A 6,121-nucleotide genomic window follows, 5' to 3' on the forward strand; every position below is an offset into this window, starting at 1 on the left:
AAATGCCTTGGAGATTTACATTAAGTTGATTTTTGGGGGGGTGGGGTGGGAGGGGGAGGTGGGGTTTGCCACCCACAGAAGGATTAGGTGTTGGCTGCAGCTAAGGCTGGAGATTTTGACTGGGGTGTGCCCAGCTCCTGCTGGATCTAAAACCTGGAGGTTGCTGGCTAGAGGATTTTGCTTCTCTGCTCAGGGTTAGACCTATCACAACATCTGTGGTCAGGAAGGAATTTTACTCCATGGTCAGACTGGTATGGACTGTGGGATGTCTGCCTTCCCCTGCAGCAGGAGGTGTGGCTCTCTCAGGCATATTTACACAACCATTGCAGCAGCAGGGCACTGACCACCATTGTCCCCCTTCTTTACCTATGGCAGGTTAGGTTGTGTGAAAGTGCTGACTGTGTAGTTTTACTAATTTTTTAGACACAGATTTGTATGGGATGGCTTGGATAGGTATGATCTTGCCTTTGGCAGGGGGTTGAAATGCATGACCTCTGGAGGTCCCTTCTAGCCCTACTTTTGTATCGCTCTATGATTCCATCCTTGTTGCAACTAACAACAAATTGTTGAGATGCTCTTATGGCACATACTAATATTGCATGTACATTATAAAGTTGTATTTCTGAATTAATCTAATCTAGCTTACAGTTTGTATGATGCAAATGCTGCAGAAGTAGGTGAGACCAAATGTGGAAGAGGACATAGACCTAGCATTGCAATCAGTAAATTCTTAGGGGAGAAATCTTGGCTTTATTGAAGCCGGGGGGACTTTTGCCGGTAACCGCTGTAGGGACAGGTTTTATGCTACCACCACAGAAGTCAAATATTCTTCCTTCAAATGTGCTTCAAAGAACTAGTGCTGATAACATATTCTATCTGGTCCATCATCACCTGAGATACAAATAATTCTTTCTAAACTTTTCACCTGTTCCTTCCATTTATCTTCACTTCAGGGATCTTGAAGTGTTGAAATGTAGGTATTCTCAGACCTAACTCTCTTATTCACCTGGAATAATTGCTTACTTTGCAAATTATGGGTGCTTGTACATGTGACGAAAATGTCCTTTTGTGTGGCTTAATGGTGTCACACGTTACGTATCCATGTTTTGTGGGTTTTAAATGAGTTTGCATCATTGCAAAATAAACTAGATCCAGATGAAGTTTAGTTTGCAGCAATGCAATTTGGAATGGTGCAGCCATTACTCAGCTCGCCCCCTGACTGCAAGAGAGGCGGACAGGCTCTGCAGAAAAAAAGGATTGGGTCCCTCGCTGCTTCTGCCTTTCGCAGGCTCCTGCGGCTGGTAGGATGCCTGGGGCTGCCTGGGAGCAGGCTGGCTTGCCCCTGGAGCAGCGCAGGAAGGTGGCAGGAGGGTGGTTGGGTTTGCTGACAGCCAGAGAAGGTAGCAGGGACAGTGCACAGGGTGCTGGAAGCCCAAGCAGGCCGCCAGTTGGCTGGGTGCTGCCCCAGCTTGGAGGCACCCAGTCCAATGCTTCCCTGAGCCTGTCTGGGCTTCCAGTGCCCCATGCACCATTCCCAACTCCTTCTCTGCTTGCCAGCACACCCAGCTTGCCCCGGGGCAGCACGGGGAGGTGGCAGAAGAGCAGCTGGGCTTGCTGGCAACCAAAGAAGGTGGTGGGGATGGTGTCCAGGGCACTGGAAGCCTGGGCAGGCTTGGGGAAGTGTTGGATTGGGAACCTCTGAGCTGGGGCAGCACTTGGCCAGCTAGCAGCCCACCTGGGCTGCCAGTGCCCCATTCACCATCCCCGCTGACTTCAGCTGCCAGCAACACCAGCCATCCTCCTGCTGCCTTCCTGCGCTGTCCCAGGGGCAAGCCAGCCTGTTCTTAAGTGGCCTGAGACATCCTGCTGACCGCAGGAGCCTGCTGAAGGCAGAAGGGATGAGGGGCCCAATCCTTTTGATACTTTTTTATTTTTTTTTTGAGGAGCCAGCTCATCTTTCCTGCAGCCAGGGGACGAGCTGAAAGATTAATGGCACAGATCAATAGCCCCCGACCATGGGAGAGGCAGGTATGCTCTGCTGGAAAAAAAAAAAAGGACCAGGCCCCTTGCCACCTCCGCCCCCAGCAGGCTCCTGTGGCCAGCAGGAGAACCACATATATACAGTGATGGAAACTGAAATGATGAGGTCACGTTGACTCACGTGTACAAGCACCTTATCCCTACAGATTTAAGCAGAAAACTACTTTATATGACTAAGAATGGTAGAATATGGTCCTTAGCCAATAATGATGCTAAGAAACGTATATATAATTATTGTTAAATGTACCACACATAAGTTCATCCAAATTGTATTTATCGTGTCAATATGGGAAAACTGAAGAAACCTCCCTCATGGAAATGTTTCATGGTTGTATTTTCTTGACTACAACATGGTCCTGAATAAAAGACTCATCTTGTTTCTGAGAGGCTGAATGAAGAAAAAAGATATTTCTTTGAAAATGCTGGTAAGCAGCAGTGGCCACATCTGCATGAGATGCTGACTGCGCAGCAGCTCCTTACTACTGCAGTAGCTCATTACTACCGTGCAGTAGCTTTGTATAACATGAACCGGGACGCAATACTACTGTGCAGTAGTAGTGAGCTACTTGTGTATGCAAGTACTTAATGCCCATGCAGTAGCAACAGTGCAGTCAGCATCTCATGTAGATGCAGCCAGTAAGTAGCAGAGTAACTGAGCGTCTGAATTTTGAGGGACTGCTGTGTATTATATATGAGAAAATATGGTAGCTTCTCATTTAGGTAGATGGGGAATGGATGTAAATGGGGGACTATTTTCTCAGTCTTTCCTTATAAGATGAGGCCCAGAATTATCACATACTAAATTGCCCTCAGGGCTGAATGGTGTTTCCTGGTGCAGCTGGTACCAGCATATTTCACAGCTCTCTTGCATCTCTGAAAGTCATGCCTTGCACATGACACATGAGATGTTCCTGGCCTGGAATCAAAGGGGAAAAGGATAACAGCAGGGTCTCTATCTGGATGGGTTTGTTTACCGGAACATATTGTCAACCATTCAACAGCATATACTGGTACGGGCTGGGAAGGGCGATTACTGCTGCCCTTGATAAGTAGTGCAAGCAACGCTGCCATATGTTCTGATGCAGCCACATGAAATCACTGTCCAGAATGACCTTCCAAACAACAAAACCCCCAGAATTAGACATTTTGTGCTCACTTCTCGTTACCTTAAGGATGTGTGACTGTGCTTTACCACTGTCAATAAAATATCCAAAATGGTCACAGTGCATCTGGGGAAATGTGAGCAGCAGATTAAGCATGGGAAATTTTTATTGTTTATTGGCAGCGTGTGTTAAGTCAAATAAGCCCATGGTCCTGATAGAAAACACTCTAGTCCGAAAAATCAGGTCAGCCGCTGCTTGACCCAAATGGAGCCACATTGTTTGACGCTAGTTCCTTGTGTCTCAGTTTTGCTTGGTTAATATTTTCTTCGCCTCCTGTCTTATGCCATGTTGCCATCTGACACTGCATCCAAACAGGTTTTCCCAAGGTCATAGCTGCTCCTGCTGCTTACTTCCAACATAGTTGGGTTATGTCCCTGCTACGTACCTGGGTGAGTGGACCACCATCATTTAATACCTATCATCATCTACACCTGTGGAGGTGGACCATGTTGGAGTTCCATCATGCCATGTGCCATCCGAACACGTCACAAATGACAGCTTCTCTGTTTAAAGGAATTTGCAATTTAAATGATAAGATGATTGTGACTGTGCATTCCCAGGCATAGAACAATGCAAGATTAAAATACATGCATTTTGAACTGAAATCTTCATATTTTCCCAAGCAGGAAGCAACTGTGACCACCTGAAACCTGAGATCCTGCATCTGCCTTTGTTTCAAGGTAATTTGCATCCTCACAGGAGGTGAGAGGCTCCACACCAGCTATGAACTGACTGCCCAGAGGAGTTTTCCATCTACTGACTCCTCTGTGAATCCTATGAAATATGAACTTCCATTTCTACCCAGGAGAACTTTTAACAATCTTTTCTCTGACGCCTGATGAAGGGTGTTTGTGCCTGAAAGCTTGCAATTAAAGAATTTTTTTGCAAAAATCTTGATGGTCTAATACCATCTCTACTACAAGTCCTGATCACATTTGTGGCGCATTTGACATTCTTCATCTACATAAGCCCAAATTCTGTTCTGACTCGCGCCTTCATCCGTCCCAACTGACTTGTCCAGATTATAAATTAGCTGGGAATTTGGCCCACAGTGTTGTACAAACATTAACTAATGTAATCCTCCCAATCACTATGGGAGGCAGGGAAGTAGCTTTTGTTCTCCCTATTTGTTTTTACAGGGGGAGTAACTGGAGTGCAGAGGGCAAACAGCTAACTGCTGGATTAGTAGTGACTCTTTGTCATTTCTGACCCACTTCTCCCCTACTCCTTTGCAATCCCAAGTGAGGAATGCACAGCAAGGACTGTTGAAGCTATTTAGAAACAAGATCCCAGGCCATATCTTGATCTCAATTACATTGCTGTAAATCTGAAGTAGCTCCACCAGATCTCAGTGGAGATGCTCTGGATTTATACCAGCATATCTAAATAAATCAGAATCCAGTGCCTACTATTAATCAGTAGCATAACGAGGGTTGGGCAAGAAGCACCTCAGCCCTGGGCACCATCTTGGGGTGGGGGCAAGAACAGCAGCAACTACCACTGCTGCTGACACCCTCGATGCAAAACTTCTTAGTCCTGCCAGTGCTATTAAGATAAAATACAGAACAGACAAGCAAAGGGAGACACAGAATACAGAACTGTTGTAAGCAAAATTGTTTATAACAGTGTTATTCAAGCCTCTCTGGTGTAATCCGAAGAGAGGACTTCGTTACAGCTGTGAAGTATATTAAAAATGAAATCAGCGGCAACACCGAATGTGCCCAGACATGACAGGACTTTTAAATAACAACAGAATAATTCTATCTCCTTTCCCATTTGCTCCATGTTAACGTAAGGAGATCAGTGCAGACTTTCTGGAATTGCTGCAGCAAGCTGTAAATGATGTATGAAAAAAAAATGAAAAATTTCTGCCCAGTCCACAGCTCTGTGCAGTCACTGCTGTCCTGCACTAATGGCTGTTTGCTTCCTGTACATGCCAGGGAAGGCAGCAGCTCAGAAATTGCAACTAAATATCTGGATGTAATATTTGGGGAAAGCCCCCCAACACACACACTTTTTGTAAGCATCTCCTAACAGGAAGTGCAATCAAGGAAAAGAGGGAGAGAGACAAATTTTGTCTCTCCCTCCAGCAAAGGGCAGATAGCTACAATGCAATCAGCTGTGTAAAGCGCTGGACACAGTCACTGCCTTCTAGGTCCTGCCCTTTTCTGCATGGACTCCCTGGTTTTGCTTGTACTCCTTTCACCTGTGTCTCGTAGGTGCACATCCCTGCATATCAATGGAACATGCTGTGAATAAAGGAGAGTTGCTGGAAGCAGATGTGATAGGTGTAATTAAGTGAGTGTGTGGGGGTGTGGTTGACACAGTGTGACTATGTCAGTGGTTAAAAAAGGCAAAAAAATAACACAGCGTATATTATGATGAATTAAGTTCCTGATGACCCAGTTAAAACCTGTGCTAATACTGCACTGCAGCAGTGCAAACAGTGATTATTAATGCCATTAAAAATTCATGCAAGCCCAGGTTCCACAAATGCTCTGCCATGTGAATTGTCTCTATGGAGATAAAGAGGGCACTATGGCAAGCATGAGGAGCCAGGGTCCAAGCTAATGACGCGGTAGGTTGAAGTAACAGCTTCACAAACAGCCCACTTGACTACGACATCCCTCCCTGTGCCCCCAGGTAAGAAACAACCACGTACTTTAGCTGGAAGTTCCTTCTTAGGTTCTTTTCCTGTCCTCATTTTATTCCTCCTGCTTCTTTCAAAGGTAACTTCTACAAGTGTAAACCAAAAAAATAGAGAGAAGTGTGCAAGGAATAATAATTTAGTTACCAAAATATTTTAAGAACTCTTTCCAAATTGCACCAAACTTTTTGAAGCAGTGAGCCAGCTGAACATGACCGTCTCCATAGATACCAACTGCACCACCTCACTGCACCAGATTTCAACCTTTGGA

At 45.4% G+C, this 6,121-nt stretch overlaps 1 long non-coding RNA gene across 1 annotated transcript in view; it reads left to right on the forward strand.

The window, feature by feature from the left end:
* The first annotated feature begins 5,779 nt into the window (after positions 1-5,779).
* LOC109299433 overlaps positions 5,780-6,121 on the forward strand; it is an 11,921-nt gene continuing 11,579 nt past the window's right edge. Inside the window, exon 1 of the long non-coding RNA XR_002097840.1 lies at positions 5,780-5,846. This is a non-coding gene — a long non-coding RNA (uncharacterized LOC109299433). The remainder of the gene's footprint in view (positions 5,847-6,121) is intronic.

This window comes from Gavialis gangeticus, unplaced genomic scaffold, assembly GCF_001723915.1.
Source record: "Gavialis gangeticus isolate Ggan-Ray unplaced genomic scaffold, GavGan_comp1, whole genome shotgun sequence".
Lineage (NCBI taxonomy): Eukaryota > Metazoa > Chordata > Crocodylia > Gavialidae > Gavialis > Gavialis gangeticus.